The 25,765-nt window shown below is 35.7% G+C and overlaps 1 protein-coding gene across 7 annotated transcripts in view; it reads right to left on the bottom strand.

Annotated features, from left to right (window-relative positions):
- The window catches only part of CNTN5 (contactin 5), a 619,341-nt gene that overhangs the window by 441,108 nt on the left and 152,468 nt on the right, over nucleotides 1-25,765 (bottom strand). The window contains exon 1 of one of the 7 annotated variants that reach the window (XM_074535150.1): nucleotides 15,113-15,135. The exons of the other annotated variants lie outside the window; for them this stretch is intronic. The gene's annotated coding sequence lies outside the window, so the exon portion shown is untranslated. Of the gene's footprint in view, nucleotides 1-15,112; nucleotides 15,136-25,765 lie in introns of those variants that run through there. 7 annotated transcript variants of the gene reach the window in all.

Below are 25,765 nucleotides of genomic sequence, written 5' to 3'. Positions count from 1 at the left end.
TTCACTCGGTTTCTTTCAGTTGCACCTTAAAAAAAGCAGCAGCATTTTCCAACCTACTATTGAATCTGACAGGTAAAGGTCCCTGAAGAATCAATTATCTTCTAGTGGAATTTACTTCTTGCTTTCCTACATGAGGCTGTCAATTCAAGGTCTTCACTTACCCCTCTCTGTGTGTTCTATGTATATTGCTCCTTTAAGATGTATTAATCTTGCTTGGTGCACTTGGAGGGCGAAACAGCCATCAGACCTTCTTATATTGAGCATTATTCAATCCATTAAGGATGCTGCTTGATTAACAATTTATTTAATAGAAGTGCTGACCTAAACAGCTCTGCATTCCCCTGTTCCTCCTCTGCCACGCCCCTTGAATGCTCATCCAGGACTCCATTTTGATCACTTGGACATTGCCAGTGCATGTACTGGGCAAACTGAAGATCAGCCCTGGCTCAAAAAAACCTGTAGACATATGTCATGATTTGATGCTGGTGCAATGCCAGTGCCCCCATGAAAATATATGCTCCCTGGTGTCTGCTGTGAGATGTGACCAGGAATAGTTCTTCCTGTCCAGAACTCCCATGGCTGCCCTGTCGGGCACCTTCTCACCGCAGCCCTCCTTCTCCTTCTCAGCCAGCCGTGCTGCCCGATGACTCTCCAATGTTCCTCCACCCTTCCATCCTACAAGGGCCTTCACCTCCCCTCTCTGTCCAAGGCCCCACCCCACCAGGCCTCATGGCTTCCTCTCCCCTGTCCAGGCCGCAGTCAGGCAGGGGATGTCTGACCTCATTCACCACTGGAACCCAAGAGAGCTTCGCCCTGGGAGCTCTCTGTTTTTAATTCCCTGTGTTCTCAGAGGTGTATCCATGTCCTCAGTAGCCACACCAGGTGCCAACATTCAAATCTGAGCACCCATTGGTTTGACCACAGCATCCCAAAAAACTCACTTCCTCTCAAACCACCACAACATTCCATCAAGTATGGAATGATGTTCTGCCACTTCTTCAACTGGCTACACAAATTTTAAGATAAGGCAAAGGAAACAGGGAAGAAAATTCTACCCCGAGCATCTATTTCCTCTCTTGTGTGTGAAACAACACAATTAGGAACATACAGATTGTGTTCAGATTTTGTTTGATAGAACCTATTTTTCTCTTCAATTTAAGCCCTAAGTTAGCTTTCCTCTTTTTAGTTCTAGTCATCCTGCACATGTTTCAAGGTAAGTGGCAATGTTTTATTGCTTTGACACTGTTGTCCATTTCTTTGTTAATCAGTTGTCTGTGTTCCAGAGGATACCTCCCTTTGTAAGTCAGGCACCTGAGACTTTTTTTTATTAGCTCTCACTTTTTTCAGTAGCTTAGCTCTCTCTTTACCCAAAAGATTTGCCACTCTGTCTGTTACATCATTCTGTTCATTATGAAAAAGAAAGACAAGTAAAATGTGGATTTTCAATGAGAAATTAATAACTCACTTTAACATCAAGTAAGAAGACACAATGTGTTTGTTAAAGTAAAAAAATAAAAGGCTATCACTACAGAGAAAGCATCAGAATCTTGATTTTCCTTTCTCAACCTATTGTATCTCATTCATTACTTACATAGGATAGATTAATAAGAAGTCATGTGACTTAAACACTGTGGCTAAATTACAATTAATGTACAGGTCATAAATATTAATAATAAAAAATACTCAAGGAGATAAATGTTCAGAAATAATTAATTTGATATGTTAGGGGAGAAACTGAAACTAGGATGAAGAGATGAAATCAGGAAAAGAAAAATGCACCTTAAATATTAGAGAAGACATTTTTCTAAGAATTAAATATTTTCCATTATTAAATTATTATCATCTACTGGAAAGGTAAAAATTCTTATCTGAAGCATTTACATTCGCCTCGGAAGAGATGCAAAGCACTGTAGAAAATTTTGATACAATTATGGTTCAATCAGTCAAAAACCCTAAAAATTAAATACTTATTCTAGTGACCTTGAACACGACATTCTGAATGTTCAGAATTAAAAGAAAACTAGAAAATATCTTACAAATTTATCAGCTAAAATACAGTAATAAACACATTCTGAAATACTGCTTAATGTTAATAGGTGAGGCTCAACTTAAAATCCCTGGGAAAGCTAAACCAGATTTAATCACCATTACTTTTGTAATGGGTAATAATTAGTCTTCAAAATAGTTGATTATTTATTAGCAAAGTCATCTGTATCCCATCAAATACCATTTTGTTGCAACCAATAGAATTTTACGTATTTTGTACTGACTTGGCAGTCTGGAGCTGTCTATTTTGGTTTTGGCTAAGTTCATTTTACTATGTATTAGCTATGGCAAAAACTTTTAAATAGTCAGGTTATTATTGTCAAATTTCTTTGACAATAAGACAATAATCTTCAAATTGTGAAGATTACATGCCATAAAGCTAAAACAAACCCATGTTGTGAATGAATAATGAACATTAGTCTGGGGAAACATAATTATATTGATGTCAATCAGTGCTCGGGAAGCTTATTACATAACTTCAGTAGGTAATGGCTGAAGACAGTCATACTTAAGGTAGAAATAGATGGAGATCAAGCAAGCAATGTGTTTTAAGAACATTAAAAAAAGAAGGAAAATAGAAAGCCAACAAAAGAAGAAAAAGAAGAAAGGAAAATATCTAGGTGGGCTCAACACAGTGTAAGAAGATGTTCTTATCAGAATCTTTTACTTGGAAATTCAAAATGCTGATGAGCTGTTATAAGTTCCTTTTTAAGGAAATCTGAATCTGTCAAAATGCAGGGAAAAATAAGAAAGTTGAACAATATACCAGAGAATGGGAATAGGTGCTAGGAAGTTTCTATGCATTTTTCTTAATTATACTACTAAATACAAGTGTTTATCACTGCAAATGAATAAATAATAATAATGAAAATAATTTCTGTATTATGATTAACCATTACAATTTTAGATAATGAACAATATATATAAGGAGTGCTCCCTTCCCAGCTGTACAGAAGTTTCAATTGCAATTTACTTACTAAAATGTAACTTTTCCTGTGAAGACATAGATTGGATTTCTACATCATGTCAAACCAATATACAGAATTCTGAATCCACAGCTCATGGGACCACCAAATTCTATCAAAATTTAAAAGAACCAGTGTCAGTACACATTTCTATCTCCAGCAGGTGCTAAGCAAAGACATGAACTTACAAAAACATTATTTTTAAATGGAGTCTGATTCCAAGAGCTTATCAAAAAAATTGATTATTTTAATAGCCAGACATGACACCTATGAAAAAGTATAGTTAACATGTCAATCTCTAGTTTGATTTCCTTACCACAGAAATAAGCATAACTTTTTACATGTTATAATTGGAGACAGAGAATCAGTATGGAAAGTTTTCAAGTCTCAAATCAGTATAGGAAGTTTTTAAGTCTCAACGTGTATGATAATTACATTTTCTGAATGTTTACTGAGGGATTACTTGTTTTGCATGTGTGTTTATTTTTTTTTCTTTTTTGTTAAAACCTTTGTTACATATATGTAGGGGACACTCCTATCCATGAAAACAACAAATTCAGTGACCCCTTCCCATGGTCAGGGAGAGTAAACATCCCTGTTTTACCAACACTGTTTTCAGCACAAATCCAAAACACAGCCTCATATGAGCTCTATTCCAGCCCAAGCCTCTACATAATAAAATAAAATTCGTGAAGTTGATTACACTAATTTTTATGTAAAAATTCCACACTCTTGGGTTTTGGATATTTAGCTCCATAAAGGAAACATTATATGGGTTGAGACATAAGCTGGAGGAAAATTACTCAATAAAACAGACTTAGAAACAGGGCAAACATCTTGCAAAATCTTCACGTCTTCCAGAAATCTTTGATGCAGAGATTTTTCATCAAAACATTTCCTTAAATTTTTTGCTACCTGTGAAAGGGAATGGTATCTGAATACCAGATACAAATAATTATTTGCCTAGAAATAGGCCTTCTGCATTATATCTTTAATATTTTGCATCTCAAGACCACATAATAGCATATGAAGATGTCACTTGAATGATAGCAATTGGCGGAACATTAGTGTTAACACTGAACTCATTTGCACAATCACAGCCCAATTCAGCGCATATCCACTGCTGTTTATCTCCATTCTCTAGTTTCACCTGCTTCTTTCTTAGTATGAATAAATCATTAGAACAGATGGCAAAACCTTACCAATAAAAGGCGCTCTTATTCTCAGTGTTAGCCCACCACACTCAAACCACATCTATTTTCTAAAGAAAAGGAGCACTTCCATGTTTTGGGAACGTTTTCTGTTAGAATCCCTGATCATATTATAAAACAATTAACCAAAAAGAAAACCATTTAATCCATAGAACTAGATACTTTCATTGCAATCTTTAGTTAATTACAGATGGCTTATTCTGATTATGTTCACTTTTTTGAAGGCTATGCACACACAAACACCACAAATAGAATATCGTATCCTATGGTCAGAAAACAGGATGCATTGTAAAGCAACCAGATATTGAAGAGGAAACATTAATGAAATGCATTGAGACTATTAGTCAAAGATCTTCCTCATGTATGATTGCTTATGGACATATTCGGCTGCAGCTCAGTCTGACAAACTTGCAATTGTTAAAACTTCCCGTTGGCACAACAAAGTCAAGAGTGAACTAAGGTATTTTCTGCAATCCTTTCTTTCTATACATAATAGGAATGGTGTAGCATCATCATTGATCTAAGTAATAATAATTTTTTTCACTGAATTTTTTTACTAGCACTCACAATGTAATCATCCATCCAGTATAAAAATGTAGATATAGAAACTTAATAATTTGAAGATACAAAAGTAAAGGCTGGAATACTAGTTGCTTTATCTGTAATATACCTGAAGTGTCAGATTTCATTTCCAAGCTCTGCATTCTTTTTTTATGATTGCTGTTTCACTCAGATTATATAAAGACTCTAGCTTGAAGAATGTATTTTTTATTTAGAATCAAATTTCTGTTTACATTTAAGTTCTCCTATACCCCATTCAAGTCACCAGCTGAATATCATCCAGAAATCATAGTGTGTTAGTGAAGCAGTACAGACCTTGTTTTTCACTGACAACACCCACTTTTTTACAATACTAACAGACAACTTGTAAGTAGAAACCATAAGAATACTTCAAGAGTAAAAAGGCCTGGGCATGAATCCTTATCTTAACTTGCTATAAAGTTAAAGGAATAAAAAATTAGCATAGCTTGTTTTCAGGATCTTTTTAGATCTGATATATTGTGAATTTGCCCAAAGGTCAAACATTTGAGCTTTGTGATTTGCTAATTAATATATTCTTTGAAACCTCAGTGCACCCATTAAGGGTTAATCATTCAGGTATCTCACAACCTAGATTGTGTGTGTTTTTTCATTTTCTTCAAGTGACACATTTCTGAAATTTTGAATAGTGTAAATAAATTCTGATTAATGCCATCACTGAAAAAAATCCTTCTTATAAGTTAAAAATGTTTTAATAGAACTTTTAGAAAGCTTTTGAAGTGAATTTAGTAAAGATCAAAGTGAAAGATTTGACAGTCCTGGAGCCCAAATTTAAAGAAAAGGGAAGAATCCTAATGAGCATGTTGCATTAATCACTGACTGAGGCGCTGTGCTTCCACAGAGCCTGTGTTGTTATCCTGCTAACTGAAATGATATTGATGCACTTGTGGGAGGTAAAAACTTATGAATTAGATAAGTATTACCTGTGCAGAGCAAACACTGATGAGGAAAATATCTAAGCAAAACAGTGTACACAAATCTTTTATTAATAAACTAAATGAGTATTTGGCATTTATTATATCTACAGATGCTATGCCACTGTATTACTTTGTAATTCAAAGCATTTTAAAATATCTGCATGTTAGAGAACTTTCCATCTTAAATCCACTAAGGACCATTAAATTATAAATTGTGACCACATCTACAACAGGCACTCTAATTTAACCCAGTTACTCTTGCAGTAAATGCAATGGCCTGTGTTGTTATGAGGCAAGACTTACTTTCAAGAAGTGAAGAATCTATCACTCCAAATAACTGATCAATTATTAAAGTGTTATGTCAAATTTAGAATTACTCTGAATTTACATTCCAGATATTGTCTCTTATTACACTTTTCTTAGCTAAATTTAAGTCTTTTAATATTCATTATTTTTTCTCCATAAAAGCATGACTTTGGGAAATGTTGAAGAATGTGCTTGACTAAATTGCACGAAGACATTTAATATACTATAAATATGGTTAAATGCTAGTATAATCTTGAAAAATTGCTTATGAGTACTGAATAATTACTTGCAGGTACGTGACCACTTAATTTCCCATAAATACTTGGCTCATTTACATATATAACAATACTTGTATTTTAAGCAAAATAACAAAAGAGAAAATATAAATTCACTTCTTCTAACCATTCAAATATTCCCCATTACCTGCATGGAAGATTTTGGGATGGAATTCTATGCACACAAAAAATGAGGACTTACAAAGCAGAAATTATAATCAGGTTAAAAATAACAAAAGAAAATTTGGTTTTAGAATCTCTAAATGAAGTTAAAACAGTATAATGAGTATGCATCAAAATCAATATATGTTTGATAATCATAATTTTTGTCATCATCAGAACATGAGTTATAGGTCTGTATCTATACTTAGAAATTGATTAAATTAGTGGTTCTAGTGGGCTGACCCTAGCTGAATGCCAGGCACCCACCACAACCACTGCATCTCTCCTCTCCACAAGTGGATGTGGGAGAGAAAATACAGCAGAAAGTTCATGAGTTGAGATAAAGAGTGGCATAGACCACTTGCCAAACACCTTCACAGTCAAACTCAGCTTGGGGATAGTAATGGAATTTAATACTAACAAAACAAGAGAAGTATAATTGGAAGGAACCCAAAATCCTAAAAATACCTTCCCTCCCCTCCTCCCTCCTTTCTCAGCTCCACCTCGTCCTGCAGTGGTGCAGGAAGACAGGCTATGGGGGTTATGGTCAGTTCATTACCCATGGTTTCTCCCAGTGCTCAGGGAAAGGAGGTCCCATGCTCCAGTGTGGGGTCCCTCCCATGAAAGACAGTTCTCCATGAACTTCTTCAAATTGAATCCACCTCATGGGCAACAGATATCTGAGAACTGTTGTGATGTGGGTCCCTCTTCCACAGGGAGCAGTCACTCAGGCACAGCCTTTGCCAATGTGGATTCCCGATTGGATCACAAATCCTATCAGGAAACCTGCTCCAGTATGGACTTCTCTCTCCACAGGTCAGCAGATCCCTGCCAGGACCCTGCTCCAGCAGGGGCCTCCCTTGGGATCACAGCCTCCTGTAAGGCATGTGCCTGCTCCACTGTGGGTCTCCTTCAGGTGCTGCAGGTGGATCTCTGCCTCCTCATGGATCTGCATGGGCTTGGAGCACAGCTGCCTCGTCACTAACTGCACCATCTGGCTGAGGGTAATAAATCTCAGCTCTGGTGGCTGAAGCACCTCCTGCCCCTCCTATTTCACTGCCTTTGGTGTCTGCAGAGCTGCTCCTCTCGCATATTCTTGCCCTGTTCCTCTCTGACTGCAATTAATCGATGCAATAAATTTCTTTCCTTCTTGAACATGTTACCACAGACAAGTTGCTATCATTTTGGATAGGCTGAGCCTTGGCCAGCAGCATGTCCATCCTGGAGCTGTCCAGCATTGGCTCTGCTGGACACGGTTCCAGAAGGTTATCATGGAAACCACCCCTGTAGCCCCCTCTCTTCCAATACCTGGCCACACAAACTAAATACTGCAATTGAAACAACCTGAGTGCAAAATATTCAGAATTTTAGTTCAAATAGTCAGATTCACACAGAGAAGAACTGGAGAGGCTGTTCATTGGAAACTTCAGCTGGCCGCAGACTAATTTTCTGATGTGTTATAGCAAGTTACAACCTAACTGTAACTGTGAGCATCATAGGGAGGAAACTCTGAGTATGGTTCTCTTAATAAAAGTTGCAGAGATATGACAATTTTTCATCAGTGTGTGTTTCTGTGAGTGGCTCTTTAGTTCATATTCGTATGCCTGTTTCCTCTTCTGCCCATCCATGGTCAATATCTCTCAAATAAAATAGATAAGTAAAAATCTCAATGTTACTAAGAACTCGAAAATTTTGTCAAAATTGATATACCTTAGGTGAAGACAGTGGCTTTGTCAGTGAACCTAATGAGAGAAAATGTGGGGGAAACATCACACAGACTTTTTTGGACTGGACTTCAAATATTGCAACATGTGCAAAAGTTACAAATGTTTCAGCACCAAGAAGTGTTATCTGTCTCAGTTAATACATTTACAGACGTATTTAAGTTTGTACAGATGTCAAATCTGTGAGAAAATAGACTTCTGCTGCTAAAAGTATTGCTACTTTTTCTTTGGAATTTCTTTTCACTTCTGGTCTGAATTTAAATTCTTAGGGATTGGTTATGTGGAGACAGCACTTATTAAGACAGGATAAAGTTTGTTAGTTGAACTGCTTTATACTTTAGTCACTACATTCTAGAACAAAAGTGGCCTTTTTTTTTTGGGGGGTTTTTTTTCTTTTTTTTTTCATTTCAAGGCAGCAAAAACTGAGATAGAAATGAGAAGGCTCTGGAGGCTACAGCTGTTGTACAAGAAATCTCCTTTTGGTGCTCTTGTCCCTAGTTCTCATACAAGCAGTTGCACTGTAGAACACGTCATTTTAGTCCAGACTTCCATTGCAAAGATGCAGCTTCTGGTTCCTGATTGACTCTGACATAGATATATGTGACACAAGGGCTACATCTCATACCTCCTGCGCTTACAAGACTTTGGATTAAACTCTCATACTCGCCTTGGAGAAACATATACTGATGGAGAAAAATGTGCCATGCTATATTGTTGTACAGCAGAGTAAAGAATTATTGATTGTGGAATTAAGATGAATAAATATGCTTTTATTAGAGTTTGCTTAAATGATTCTTTTTGTTGTTGATGGCTTTTAACCTGACTCTACACATATTGAAACTGATCATCTTATTTAAAGAGCTTGAGAGTTTGATCCCAGATAAGGTTTTTCAGACAAAAATGCTGCTTCTCTCTACAAATGATTACTGAGTACTAGGATTGATAAAGTTCTCTTTTTGAAAATTTCTAGATAATGTACAGGCAAAACCATTATGTACTGAATTATTCATAACCAAACAACACTCTCTGGAATGGTTTCATGTTTACAAACCAGACATTTTAGAATTAGTCTAAATCAGCAACTGCACAGTTCTGTGTGCTACATATAATGAGGAAATATTGATGGTTGATTTTGATTAAAAGACCCCAAGCCGACTGTGAATAACAGAAGTGATTTGTTCAGCTGATTGAAGGAAGAAAGCCAATGGATTCAAGTACTTTCATCCAGCTAGCCATAAAATTATCACCAAGGTCACAGAAACAGCTCTTGACTGTTCACTCCCTGATCCAGGAAAGGATTTGGCAAAAAATACCTGAGGTAGCAGTACATACATGTTTTTACTTTAGGCTATTCTTATTGGGCTTTACAAATTTTGATAAGAATGTGGATTTTATCATTTGTTTCACTGTAAGTATTTTATTGGCACTTTCAACCAATCAATACTTGTGTTTTTCAAGCAGTCCAAGAGCCATACTACAAAAGCAACTGACTTTATTTAATCATTACTTTTGAATTGAAACATGCTGTTCACTGATGTAGATACTGAAGTACAATCCAGAAGACAAAATGAAAATGGAATATAAAGATTGCCTATTATTCTGAGCCATATCCTGTCACTATTTCTTTCTGTACCCATTCCTATCTGCCCATTTCCTGCCTTTCACTTTTACATTTTAGTTATGTGTATAATATGATTATATATTATATATGTTACATATTGTAAGCTGTTTAATTTTCATACTTTGAATAGTTATATTATTAATAATTTTCCATATATGTGAATACATTGCAAAAATATTTTTTTCATTCTATTACATAAACAAAAATGTATTCAAAAGCATTACAATGAGCTCAATCTTTTCAAATTGCTTGGTTCTTCTGTATGTAAAACTGTGGAACTTATTCAGCTTTTGAATTCAAATAAAGATGAGGACGTGACAGATACAATTCAAAAGAGTGATTCAAGGGACTTATTTAAAAGACATGATAGCTATGTAGGAAATGGAAAAAACAAGTTTTAGTAGATTTCTCTATTTGCTATAGTCTGTCTGATGTAGAAAGTTCACTAATAACAGGGGAAGGCAGAGGGAGACTTTCACACATGATAATATATGTGGTTTGATAATAGGTTCAGAGAAAGCTTTTCATATAATATCGATATTAAAAAAAAATTATGTTTTTGAGGTAAGAACAGCCTTGATTGATAAAGGACAAAGTAACTTTCATATTGGTAGGAGAAATCTAAAAGGAAGCTTCAAATCTGCTGCTTACAATAGTCTGGACATAAAAAGAATACAAATATGGAAGAAGAAAAACAGTAATGAAATTTTGGTAGTTTGCAGGGGAGTTATTATTTGGGTTTTGGGGTTTTTTTGGTATTTTTTCTTGTTGCATTTTTTTGTTTTGTTTGTTTTTCCTTTGCTTGGTTTTTTGTTTGGGGTTTTTTGGTTTGTTTTTTTTTTGGTTGGTTGGTTGGTTGGTTGGTTGGTTTGGGCTTTTTTGGGAGGGTTATTGTCATGAATCCTTTTAGAGAATTACCTTTACCTGCTTCTGAATAAAATCCCTGAGATTTCTGTTTGTACCATCAAATGTCTGCTATGTTCTTAGGGATAAATTTGTGCAACAACATAGAGAGAAGAACTAATAGGAAAAACCTTTCAAACAGCGCTGTATGTTTTATGTTCTCCTTTGTATTTGAAATCTAGGATAAAAGAGGCTTTTCTTTTTTCAGTCAGTACCCTATCAGCAGGATATCTAGAGTCTGTGTGTTACCTAGATATCATGAAAGAACCCACTGCAAATAAAAGTATCTGACATCATACTTTCAAAAAGAAAGAGATCAAAACACTGGAAGATTAGCTTACACATTAATAAAATTTATAACTGACAAAAATTTTGATAAAAATCCAAAAACATGATAAGTAACATTTTCAATTAGTATAATACAATTCACTTCCTTACCCCACACATAAATGTCCTGCTGTAATGGAAATGCATTTCAGAAACACTGACAAAGGTGTTCTTCTTTATTTCAGTCTCTTCTCATATGGGTTACCTTTTCTTTGATGGCTTAAACTTCTATAGATGGGGAAGCAAGATTTAGATGACTTTTTTCCTGTTTTTTTTCCAAATCAAAGACTTTGAACATTTTTTTTTTATATTTTTTTAACCTTTTTCTGTATCTATTAAAGTGTATCTTTGGACTTCATTTCATTAAAATATAGTTTGTTAAAGTACATAAAACTGCAGAAAAAGAAACTGAAAAGTCACTTATCACAAATTTTCCTTTTCTGATAGGGTTTTATTCCATTACAGCTTTTGCTTTGCAATTTGTTTATGCTTCTCTCAAGTCCTTCTATCTAACTCATGCCTGCTCTGAGCTTCCGGCCAAGCTGTTATCTGTTATTTATTATCATCTTTCCTATGCCAATCTTTTTTTTTTAGTCAACTCACTTCTCCAAGACTTAAATAAATGAAAGTAATATTGACAGTGTATTATCCAATGCAAAAACATGGCAAGTGCAGAATAAGTGTGTGTGTTTCCTTGGAAGACTTAATTTATCAGTGGAAGTTTTATATCTAAGGAATATAATTTTTGATAATTATTCTTCTTGCTAAAATATCAGCAGAAATTAACGGTTAAACAATGCTCTATTAATATCTCTGAAAAGACTTTTCATGACTTTGATTAAATCCTTTTCAAAGACGGGTGGAGATTTTACAACTCAGAACAACAGTGCAGCAGTGATAAAAATGTACACTTCTCATGGCTTTTGGTCTGAGTTTACCACATAATGCAAAGTATTTTTGTTAAAACATGGATTTAATATATATAAAATGTTATTCTATGTTTTAATTTAATTTAATAGTACTATTTGATATTAGTTTGTAATTATTTTTATGACTTGTTTTATTATATTACTTAGTCCTTCATAAGAACATGTTTTCACTAAGAACCATGTTTAATAAGAACTACAATATTTCACCATATAAAACATGCCATAATAATTTTCCAGATAGGGATATATGATGTTTAGGGGCACTTTCACCCATTAACAGCTACAAAATGGATTTTCTTCAATTTTGTGAGAATACAGGAGAAATTTATATTTAAAACTTTATATCAAAAATATGAAAATTACACTGAAATGAGTAACATATTCATGCATAAGTGGATTTAATTTCAATTTGGTTCAATTAAAGTGAATTGAAGTAGGAGGGAACACAATTTTGAAACCTTTTATATCTGTCAAGTCCCTTTCTATTTTACTTTGTTTGTTCAATTGATAAGTGTTTAAAACTCTTAGGCAGCCACAGACAAAAAGCCCATCCTAGGTAACAAGAAATAATAAAACAGATGTCCTGACATGATTTTTTTAAAATAACAATTCCTGATAAAAGCAAGCTGTATATATCAAATTGTTTCATTAAAGGGTTAGTTTTGATATTAACTGAGAGTTTAACTAGCCATGTGTGTGTGTGCTTTACAGTGTCATGTCATTGTATTTTTATGAAAGATAAAGATTCATGCTTCAGAAGAGTCAATAGATGTGAGATTAAGATACTGAGACTAATATGGTGAATGTCAACTGCCATCATTTATGGCATTGGCTGAAAGTCCAGGCAGCAATAAGCAAGTGTTCTTAAATTCAGTTTGGAAGAAAACACACCAAAACATCAACAAAACAACAAGGTTTGTTCCATGCAGAAAAAAAAAAAAAAAAAAAAAAAGAGGAAAGCTCATCATTTTTCATGAAACTGAACATCTGACTGCTAACCAGGAATAGAATGACATATTGTGATTGATAATGACTGAGAAGTCAGATCTGCTTCAAAATAGACCAGAGGCAATCTATATGACTATTACTTTTACACATTTTTGGCAAGTTCAAGTGAATGAACAAACATAAAAGGTTTTGTAGTGAAGGGTCATTATTTAGCAGAGTCCCAGTGAGTTTAAGAATTTTATTTTTTCCTGATTAACCCATCTGAAGTCCTGCCAAGGGGTTTGGACATGTCACATGTACCTGAAATACTTTGTTCAATTTCTTTGTTTTAGCACAGTTCCTTAAGATTTCAGGTATCACAAACAACTGGGAACTGATTAAATTTCATCTGGAATTTCAGTTAGGAGGAACACTTACATTCACAAAATCATATCTTCAAAGCTTTAATCTTAGCATGAAAATGTAAAAATGAAAGAAATGCTCAGTTCTGTTATCACAAGTATGACCACAGGACTTTCAAGCATGAACATATACTTTCATATATCCAGAATTAAAGGTTCAGAAATTCGCTCCATTAGTGAATTGATAAGTAGGTATTCAAACATAGATATTTTACAATTATTACATCCTGTAGCCCTTGCACATTACTGAACTCTATGTGCAGAGTTACTTTATTAATTTGAGGTGAAATTTTTATCTGCTAGATGGGGAGGGGATATTAGGAAGAGTCATTGTTTCAGTTACTAAATGGAAAGTAGTGGGATTTTGTTTTCAAATAAGCTTGTTATATGTTTAGGGAAGGTACATAGACATTAATCATGACAGATTTTGGGAAGGAGAGTACCCCATCTCAGCATGGCTCAGGTCAGCTAAACATAGTTGTTAAATACAGTGTTCTATATATGCTCTTTAGTCTTTTGTCCACTAAAAATACTGCATTTCCTTATTGTTCCGAGTCCCTACTTAATTCAACATGTCTTTTACAAAAGAGGTATAATTTTTCAAATTTGTTTTTTTAACTTATTAACACTTAATAATAGAACCAACTTTGCTTTCTCTTATGTTAGTACACACTAATAAAAGACAACAACAGCACAGACATTAATACATTCAAAACACAAGCAAGAAGGGTATAATATCACCTAGAAAAAAAAAGGAAAATGAGAACTAAAGTGGAGATAAGAGCAATCAGTCATATGGATTTTCACTTCACTGGAAAAACTGAAGCATAAGAACGTGGAAGAGAAAAACAGATTTTCTAATTCTACTCTATCACTGAGTATAATTTTGAGGAACACTTTGACAGCTTGTATTTAAAATGTTTCCCTGTTGATAATGCTACACTGAACATTTCCTTTTAATTGTTCGACACTTTGTTGTAGTCTTCCTTTATACCTTCTTTAATTTCTTGTGGTGGAAAACTGATAGTTACCATGACTTTAAGAATAGATATGGAGCCTAATCTGCTGCAGACTTTTAAAAGTCTTTAAAAGACTCTTTGTCTAAAATGAGCTGTATCATGGCAGTATTGGTTTTCAAATAAAAATATTTGTGAAGGATTCAGAGACATAAGACTGAACACTGAACGGGCCCACACAATTTGTTCACTTCATTCCCTTATTTGTTATAGCTTCTGTTCTGTTTCATTTCCCAGGTTTTGAAATGTTGAAATTAGGGCAGGAAAGTAAAAATTTACTGGATTCTATGCCATGTTTTCACACTGTGTCCTCAAAAATACACTTCAGCTTTTCAGCAAAGCACTGTTCAAATATTTGCATAACTTTGCATTAAATCTTTAAATAAAAAAGTCATGTCTAGTGTGGGATTTCAAATATAAAGGTAAAAATTCCACTAATCATGCTTTTATTAAACAATTTTAAATTACATCTGTTTTTCTTTTTTTTTATATCTTAATAGAATATTTATGAAAGAATGTTATATATGTGATACAACTTAGAAAGTTACCCATACCATGATCAACATGTTAGGCATCTACAAAAAGTGTACCCTCTCTGGATCATCTCTGAATAACCCCGTGGAAATTTTTTGGTCTTCTAACTTTAGAAGAAACCTGAATAATTTATGTTCCTCAAACAGAAGTTGATGTCAAATGTTAACAAGTAAATGACTAAAGAAGCAACAAAAATATTGTTATTAATGAAAGAAAAAAAAAAAAACCTGTGTTCTATTGTGTAGCATGCCAAATATATTCCTTCAGAAAAAAGTTAACGATGATGGTATGCTGTATACTATGTTTGAAATATTCCTATGGTAAAGAAAAAAAAGATAAAAAAGCAACAAATGTAACAAAGATATCAGGATGTGATCAGTTTCAATTCAGTATTTTAAGAAAATTATAACCCAAGGAGAATGCCTGGAAAATGACTGCAGAGTGTATACTGTTACTTTAAGCATCTCTAAAATCAAGTAAAAGGGTGTTGGAGTTTTCTAATCCACTTTTTTTCCTTTAACGACTCTTTTGCATTCACTGAACATTCATTTCCTTTTACCGAGAAAAAAAAATATACTCTTGTTAAACTGAAAAGGAAACATTAGGAATAGTGACTAATACAAATATCAAAAAGAAGAAAAGGACATAAATGTAATTTTGAAAGAGCAATTCTTTCAGGGGTTCAAGGCCTATCTTTTACTTACTCTTACTTCTCTTACTTCTGAGGACAAGACCAAAGAAAGAGTAAATAAACAGATTCTTTGAGCGAAGGAAAACCTCTCCGCACAAGAGATGCTACAGACTATTACTCACTGCTTCTAAGTGCCTATTTCAATAAAAAGAATTTGGAATATTATAGCAGTTAGTAATTCAGGCACACTGCCTGTTATTAGACCCCGTAAGTATGGTAATGAATGCTCCTCTCAAACAGTGATCAACTTCTTCCTTCTTGACCTGCACTTAGATCCTCCTCATAAAGAGAGCTTGTTGAGCATGTTATTTAGGGTTCAGTATAAAATCCACTTGAACTCCTCAAGTTGAAAGATTCTGCTTATTGATTTCTTGCCAAGGAAAATATTTAACTAATTTTAACCACCAGAAACTCTTCCTCAATGAGATAGCTACCAGAGCTATATACCCTACAGGTTGCACTAGCCTGTGCCACATAGTTAGTTTGACTCCTTGCTGTCGGAAAATATCATTAAAACTGAACTATCAAGAATTGTTTATGCCTATAGAAGCTTTCCAGAACATTTTGTTCCTATCGACTACAGGGAATAAAGAATGCAGAGGAAAGAATGAGGATTGGATAAAATAGTTCTATGGAGCCAAGATATGTATTTATATTATTTTAATCAGTTTTTTTAGAAGTAGGAGAAAATATACCCAGCCTTTACAGTGTCCTTTTTCTATGGCTTATGTATTGCAGACTTCCAGTGAGTGTTAGTAGTTACAGTTATGGCTATGCCTCTCTTTTCTCTCTGTGAAGGAAGATATTAATATATTAAGATCCTGCAATGTAGACATATGGAAAAAATAATACATAAATGTCTTCACCTTCTTTTTTTTTTTTTTTTCCATATTTTCAATCAGCCCCATCTGTAAATAGCAGCTGAATTTCCTAAACCTCAGATGAGAATCAAATAAAATGCTAACCTGAGCATCCCCAAAATTATTTTGGGAATTGCATTTTCCTCCTCTCACTCCCAGCTAATTCAAAAGCCTATGCATGATTTAAACGGTTTTCTAGCTGATCCATGGAACAGGATGCAAATCAAAAGATCAAAAGTATGTCGTTTTAGACTGTTGAATCTAGTCAATAAGGATTGCTGATATCTTGCTAACCTCTTCCTGAAAGAATCACAGGCAGAGAGAAATTTTCATTGTTTTTAGGCAAAAAACCATTTTCTTGTCTAGTCTGAACTATACTGATCTCTATCTAGCTATCTACCTGTACAGCTTATGTGTATTCAGTTATTCTGTTTTAGAGATAATCTATTCTAAGCATGAAGACTTTATTATTTAATTAACGAATTAGTGAACACTGTAAAGTTGACCTTCACAGGCAAAGAATTTTCTTTTTATAACTTTCCTTTTTAAACACAGAACATTATAAGTCTATGTTATTTACCCACAGAATATCTAAAGAACTTGTCAACAGGGGAAAAAAAAGAGAAAAAACCCAAGGCTCCTAACTACAAATTCAAATGTTGAAACTGACAGAGTTTGGTCTCCAGACAGGCCATGCTGTGAGCACTTGACTTATTAGTGCCAAAAATCAAAGAGTATGCAAGATACAACTCCTCGGATTGTCAACAGAAATTTATTGGCTTTAAATATGTTAGTTGGCATCTTTTGCCGTTTTGAATTCGGATTATTCATTTTTTCAAGACCAGTAGACACATTAGAGAAAGAAGACAGGCTACAGAAACAGTTAAGAGGAGAGTTAGCCAAATCTCTGGCAGAAATGCTGAGATACTAGGTAGAGATCTAAAGGAGACAACATGTGGAAACTATAGAAACAAAACAGTAATGGACTCTGTATGATTTCAATTCCTCAAAAGGGAAGCAGTCAAAGAAGCAGCTCCTGTGTCAAGCTGGAGAACATCAGATTTCTGAAGATTTATTGAAAAATGTAACATTTTCAGGCAATTGAAATGTAGATGGTAAACAGAGTATAGATATCTCATTAGAAGGGAGAGAGGATTAGAGAGGTGACTGATATACTGAATCACTGAATTACTGAATTGCTATACAGTTTGTACAAAAAAAAATCCCGCCCAAAACTCTGAGGCTATTAGAGTAGGTTTTGAAGTAGACATTGTGCAAAGTATTGACTATTCAAGAATTAATCACTTATACATGATTAACACAGTGACTCAAAATACTTTGTGTCTCTGGGACTTTGAGGAAGGAGAAGAGAGAAGGTGTTCAGGGCAAGACAGATCTGGTGGCTGTAACTGCAAACAAAAGGGGGCAAAAAATGTACCAAAAATATTTCTATGTGAAAGTAAGGACTGAAAGTCTATCTGTATCTCACTGTTATTACTTATTTCTTAAGAGCCTAAGAAAAGTCAAAGAAAAAATAAATCACAATAGGTGACTATTAATCTCTGTTGCACACATGAAGGTTTGCTTATAACTCTGGGAAATTATGCTGAGAAAGTATTCATTTCTGGTTTAGAATAGCTGCTCTGCTGTGACACCAGCTACTGCAGGATATTTATGGAAATAACTACAAGAAAATGCACCTTCCCTTCCCCTCACACAGTGGGGGGGAGAAAAAGCAGAAAAATCAACTGGTACATTAAGTAAGACCAGAATGCAGATGTGTGGGGTTTCAAACTTTTTAGTGTACTGGAATACTGCAGTGTGTCCTGATTCCAGCCAGGATGGGGTTAATCTTTGCAGTACCCAGGAGAGGGCATGGCCAGGAGACAGAGGTTAATTAATATCACCCTACATTATTGCTGGGGGTAGGGTTAAGGGATTCCCAGGGAGAAGGGGTTCCTTCTAGTCCAGCAAATCTGGCAAGGTACATTGTCTATTGTTGGGGATTTTCCATGTGAATTACTCCCTTTCCTTGTAGCTTCTGCCATTTGAATAGTTGCTATTACTGTTTGTTTTGTTATCTCTTTGCTGTCCCCAGTAAATTCTTCTTATCTCAACCTCTGATCTTTTCCTTTTGTGCCTCCAGTTCTTCTCTCCAACCCCTGACATGGGGAAAAGGGAGGGGAAAAGCAGGGGATCAAGGGAGTGGCCTATGGTTTGGAGAGTCTCATTGGTGAGGCTGAACCACCATTCCTAAACCACGCCCAGTGAAAGGTTTGATTTTATTATTATGCTCTTTTTCCACTTTTACAAGTGACATCCACATGGACAGGAGCAAAATAATAAAAAATATGAATCTCTAATTTTAATATCCATCAAAAATTGTCTCACTCAAGAAATAAAACTTCTAATACCATGATAAGAACATCTCTGACACATCTCTCCAGGTTTTGGGTATATGTACAAATAGTTTAATTCATTGCAACTTTTTAAATGTAGAATTTAAGTATCATATGCAGATCTAATGTCTTTCTCATCAGTGAAAATCTGTTGAGAAATTAAAAATTAAAATAACTCACCCAGCAAACTAAAGTAAATAGGTCTTATATTACTTACAGGAAATACCCCAGCAGACTACAGCAAATTTAGATTACTACTGAATTTTAAGGTTGCCTGTGTCTTTTTAAACCTGACCAGGTATCTAGTGAAGAGATGCAAATAAAGAGAAATTTAGATTATGGATGAGCCAGCTACTGAATGTTCATGACTTGGAATAGTGTTTTATAATTTACAGTTTATGGGTTTGTTTTAGAGCAGAGTGACAGCTTGGGTAAACATCTCCATTTTTAAGTAGTACTGTTTATTACAAAGAAGAAAAATTTTTTTAAAAAAAGAGTGCTTTTTTCTCTTTTTTGTTTGGCCTCCTTAGCCAGTATTTGAACAAGTCATCACTATTCCTATGGATGCACATGATAGTATAACTAATAGGATGCTGACTTTGGGTAGAGTTTGCCATATGATTTGCAACTGTAGGGAAAAGCAAAACTGAAAATTCAATGACATCTCATAAATAAGCAGATAGTGATGGAAAGATAGGTAGAAAGTAAGGCAGATGGAAATACTTTCAGATTCTAGACAGAGTTGATCATATTTTGAATGATAAGGAAAAGGTGGCTTTTACATTATAACTGAACAGTATTTTCCATAACTGTTTTAAATTGAAATAGTCTTAATTTTCTATATCAAATGGTGTATGAATTGTTTCCTACTGAAGCTGGCAGCATTCTTGGAAAAGGATAAATGATAGAGACAGAAAAGGGAGGATATAATGTCATTCAGTTCTACAACAAGCCTCATGAGACAGTATTTTGACAGCAAATCCTGTCAAAGTAAGACTCCTGAATAAATAACATGAAGTCTGTTTGTTCTCTGAGATCTTGCTCTGGAAAAAAATTGGATCATTGAGTTCCATCCTCCCTGCCAGGAGGAGCATGATTCCATTAGACCAGCTTACCCAGAGCCCCATGGTTTAGAACACCTCCAGGGATGCGGAATCCACAACCTCTCTGGGCAATCTGTTCCCATGCCTCACCAACTTCACACACTCATAGCTATAATATATATATATAAAATCCTAAGTTACAAAAACAGATCTGCTCTGACTTGAGGTGTATACTTCTCAATATCAAATATGTATTTCATGACTCACCTAAAAAGCCACAAAAACCACAAATCTTCATAGAAATTATGATAATACACATCATACTTTCATAAGTGAATTTAAGCATGTCCATGATGGCTGTGGTTCAAAATCAACACAGTGCTGCACTCACAACTCTTCCACCTGGGGCCAAAATTACCCGATGTGAACCTTCACAGAGAAATGTTTGTCTGACCTGTATTTGAAAGCTCCTATTCTGTCTTGCTTCAGTCTTTCTCCTTTCTAGACTAATCTGAATTTTGTCTTTTTCCACTGGATTTAAGTATGCCCCTGCCAAGGTGCTGGTGTTGGGGAGAATGCAGGGGCAGCCTCTTTAAGGAGAGGTTCTAATGGAACGACCTTCTCTGTGAGGTGCTGGTTCCGATGAACCCATCACTGAGGAGACACATCTGAGCCCCTGAGTCAAGGTGGCAGTTCTTCTGGGAAAATTAGATTAAGAAAGGGCAAAACCACCACAGATCACTATGAGGGGAAAATGAGAAAAGAAGTATCAGAAACTTCTGCAGAGTTCAGGTGAGGGAAGGAAGAGAGGAAGAGGAGGTGCTCGAAGCACCAGAACAGAGATTTGCTTGTGGAGCAGATACCCTCACTACCGCCTGTGGAGAACTCCACACCACAGCAAGGGCATAATCACTGAATGAAGTGTAACCCATGGATTAGCAGGGGAATAGTATGAGGAAAAGGAAATGTTATGGACTGACTGTATTCCACCACCAGCCTGCATTGCACAGAGCAGGGAGATAAAGTCTGAAATGCAGGAGTGAGTTCAACTCCGGGAAAGGGAAGGAAGACGGTGTTATATTAATTTGTCTTCGATTCTCGCAATCCAAATCTATTTTAACAGACAGTAAATTAAATTTTCTCAAAGTCTAGACTGTTTTTCCCCTGATAGTATTTGATAAGGGATTTCCCTGTCTTTGTCTCACTTTACAAGTTTTTTTTGTCTTATTTTCTTCCTCCAGTCCCATTAAGGAGGAGAAGTTCGAGTGGCTGGGTGGGGGTCTGGCAGCTTGCCAAAGTCAGCTGTCTACAGTATAACCTACCAGAAAAATGGGGGAGAAAAAAGAAAAAATCTCAGACCCCACAAGAATAAAATACTTTTGGATTATATCTCTATGATACACAGTTTGGCAGTGAAGCAGATTTCAGAGAGAGGTTATGAGAAGAAATATATGGTTTCAATCTGTGCCTCACTGATAATATTGATTTGTAAAGGCAGACTATCACTTCTGCTACATCTCCATCATTCCATAGTCCTGATGTTATTATGCTCCTGCAAATCCATTAGCACTAAAAGGATCAGCATACATCATTTGGCTTGTATCTGTGAGGAGGCATTTGCTGAGAAAGTTATTTGGCTGCCCAAATATATGCTGTTTTGGAGCTGCTAATTTTTTGAAGGAAAGCGAGTAAATTTTACATGGCAAGCAAGGACACCAATGACCACGTGACTGTCTCATACCTTTCTTAGACCAAACTAATTTTCACAGCTGAACTGGACTTTGGAATGAAAAAATCATCTTTCAAATTTATGTGGGTGTCATGTTTTGAATAAAAAAAAAATATAAACTGTGTATGTATATGTATATGTACATGTATTTGTATATGTATATGATTTTATTTTTTTAATATTGAGCATCATCCAGGAGTCAAGCTTGGATTTCCAGTCCTTCAAATCCAAATTTCACAAGAGAATGCCTTTGCACAATTTCAAGAAGACTGTTTTTATTAATTGAAACCTATGTGAGAATGAAATAAATTGCCCTTTTGAAGGATTCTATTCCAGATGCATAGGTCAATTTTTTCCCTACAATTTTCATTTTTTCAATTGTAGGATTCAGGATTCGATTGGTCTTAATGGTTTCTGTAAGGATTTGGTTTAGGTTACAAAAGCTGCTCTTCAAATTTTCTTTGTTTGGGACTTTGAAATTTTTTTTACAGATCAGTTTTTTATTTCAATCTGCTTAAGTTTTCAAACTGTAATCATCTGGCCTGGGTCCCCAAAGCCAAAAGTGCTTTCAGCCATTTCAATCATTATCATTAGGGTATAGATATGAAGTTACTGGGCTTTTGTTTGAATAAACTGCATTTCTTACACTAACAAACTTCAGTGATAACTCCCATTCAGTCTTCTGAAAGCCAAAGAAACACAAATCGACTAGAGGTTTTTGTTTTCTCTTTTGTTTTCTACTCTATTCCTTAGTTTTTGATGGCAAAATGCATTTCTTTTAAATTTTACTGCAAGGCCCAGTGACACACTTCAATTAGAAATCAGGGGTGCATGCTCAAAATGAACTAGTGTAACTTTAGTTGCTTCACTGGACTGGCATAATCTCATATCAGATGCAAAATCTCAGCAATAATCACTGAATTAGAAAGAACAGCAGAGTCCAAACCGAAGCATCACTTCTCTGTTTTTCCTTTAAAATTTGCATATAGGAAGCAAGTATTATAGTTTAAAATGTATTATTTAAATATAGTTACTGCCTTGAAACTCATTAGACACACACAATTTATAATGACATTACCAAAATGTCTTCACTAAGGAATAATACAGACCACCACAGTGAATTAACACACTTGAATAAGAAATGTGCTGCCTGCTGCACAGAACAACAGTTGGATTTGGTTGCATGTGTCAGATCAAATCATAGTTAATAAGAGCATTCACTTTTCTGATATGAACAGAACAGACAAAAAAACCTTCTTGAAGATGTTTACCCCTAGGATAAATGAAGCTCGAGATTAAGACACTGAAGAGCAGGATATCAGTGAGCAGATGTTAGGTGATGGCAGGAATTAGGGATGCTCGTGGGAGAATTGCCTACTGCCAGCTGCAACCACCCTAATTATTGTGAGACAGGGTGCCAGAAACATGAGAAAATGTAAACAGGGGTAATCAGGCTATATTGAAAAGGGTATTTAGGAAAAACTGTCAGATTTACAACAGCAAAAAAAGACTGAAAGTCACTGAGAATTTTTGAAAAATATCGCTATCTGAAAAAGGTCCAGATTATTGGAACAACTGTGACAGAAGAATTTAGAAAATGATCATTCACTAAATTATTAGGTCTGCAGCAGGATGCACCACCAATGACTGCATCATTTCTGAGGTCTTATCTCTAATATAAAGACAAGTCTACTTACACTTGAATTTGTTTTGACAGTTCAACTATTTCTACTTGAATTTACACTTCAATTTAAGGTCAAAAATCCTGTTTGATTTCTCTGTTATGAACAGCCACCCATAAATCACTCAGTAAAACACTGAACATTCATTTTAGACCAAGGTAGGCATCGCAGAATTGTGCCGATTGTGGTGGTTTTGGCCAGGATAGAGTTAATGATTTCTTCATAGTATCTAGTGTAAGGCGATCTTTTGGATTTTGGACTTCCACTGCAGGGATGAGCAACCATTTGTGTGGGGCTGGCTGGAGTTAAACCACAGCACTGAGGAACTGAAGACGAAAACTGAACCTTGGTTGTTCTATGGACCATGAGCATCTGTGGCAGTGAAGACACATTGTGACTTCGACAAGGATAGTCTGGTCCAGTCAGTCCTCCCCCCACACCTCCACACCTCTGATAGGCTGTGCAATTTGTCCTAAGATAAGGACAAGGATAGTCCAGTCCAGTCAGTCATACCCTCACACCTCCATACTTCTGATAGGCTGTGCAATTTGTCCTAAGATAAGAATGCCAGGTGGATATTGCAGGAAGAACTGCCTTTATGCCCATGTAATTAAAGTATTCCAGACATGGGGGAGCTGTAATGAATTGGTAATATTATGATACTGTATTAGCAATAAATCTAATTGTAATCATACACATTATCAGTGTCATACCTCTCATGCCTGATCGAGAGTCTTCTAATATTCTGTCACGCACATCTATCAGAAATCTCCCTCAGCTGATTCCCACTACACTATTGCATGAAGACACACACTTTTTCCATTCATTTGTATTGCAGTGTTGGACTTATTTGTGGGTCTACAGAGAGAGAGGGGAGCCTTTTCGCTGTGCTTCTCCTACCTTGGTGAATCTCACTATAAAACAGCGCTCACATGCAGTGTTCTTGTCTTATTTATTTTCAGCATCAGTTCAGAACTCAAAAGTATCTACAGCTATTTGAGATTTCCTACCATGCCTAAAACATCTCCACTGTGCTGACACATACTGCTTTCTACATCTCTGGCAATTCAATTGAGGTCTAGCTTTAGGTGTTTATACATAGATATCTGCATGCTCAGTAGATGTCTGTGTCCCTAATACCAGCCAGCATGAAAATGAAAGTGGTTTAGCTCCCCTGCAAACAGGTGCCTGCACTTGCCAGCCAAGTGCCTGAGTATCATCTAAGCACTGAATTTGTTGCCTGGAGAATGGTTTTGCTGCTCACCCTAGGGCACCTGGTTTTATCTGAGACTCTCCAGAGAATCTCACCAGGCTTCTAGACACCTCTCCCAGCAGGCATTTGAGTGCAACTTCTACATCAGATCTGACAGCCCCACGGATGTCTGCACTGGATATCTGGGATATCCAGCCTGAGTGTGTCAAATGACAGTAAACACATAGGTGTGGGCAGTCATGCTCTAGATTTGTATGGTTTGTAACACACGGCAAGCATGAAATAGAGTTGAAGGTAGCAGTTTAGGTTTCTTGATCATTGACCAAACCCCCATTTTGATTCTAGTCACATCTGAAGTGAAGTTGAAGTCCAACTGATGCTAACAGAAAGAGAAAATAAGGAATAAAGACAAGGGATAGCTTAAATCTTCAACTAGTGTCGTAGACATCTTTTCATGAAAAATCCTTTCCTTAGGATTTTTCCTCCTGAGAAGCTGAGAGGCCTCAGGAACAAAATGGAAACAATGATTATCTGCTGCTGTGGAATGCAACAGGTGGATCTGCGATTGGTCTCATAGAATTGTTTGTAACTAATGGCCAATCACAGCCCAGCTGACTCGGGCTCTCTGTCCAAGCCACAAACCTTTGTTATCATTCCTTTCTATTCTTAGCTTAGCTAGCCTTCTGATGAAACCTTTCCTTCTATTCTTTTAGTATAGTTTTAATGTAATATATATAATAAAATAATAAATCAAACCTTCTGAAACATGGAGTCAGATCTCTGTCTCTTCCCTCAACATAAGACCCCTGTGACCACCGTCACAAACTAGTACTTCCTTTAAGGAACATGTCTGCAGTTGAATATGTGCTATAAAGTGCAAACTGAGTAGAGAGAGCACTTCTAGATATTTTTCAGGAAGTGTCAGCAGGTCTAATTTTAAAAGGGCAGGTCAGACTGTAATGGTACAGCTCAGCTTTTATTTCCTCCATAAGAAGGTTAATATAGTTTTAAAAGGTAGGAAAAGAAAGAACATGCTGTAATCTTTTATCCTTGTCTTTAATCTGACGCTAACAAAAAATGGAGGAAATGCAGCCTGCCACCTCCTCTCACATCAGCATGGGCTGCTATGTGCCTGGAGTTCCCAGAAAGCAGTCTCAGTCACAAACACCTTTAGATGGATGCACAGATGCTCCCAGGAGACAGCCATACACACCAGTCTGCTCACACTGCATGGGAAATAAGAAATAAACTCTCAGGGGAGCA

This window comes from Zonotrichia albicollis, chromosome 2 (assembly GCF_047830755.1).
Source record: "Zonotrichia albicollis isolate bZonAlb1 chromosome 2, bZonAlb1.hap1, whole genome shotgun sequence".
NCBI lineage: Eukaryota > Metazoa > Chordata > Aves > Passeriformes > Passerellidae > Zonotrichia > Zonotrichia albicollis.
This window is presented reverse-complemented; position numbering and strand designations above follow the sequence as displayed.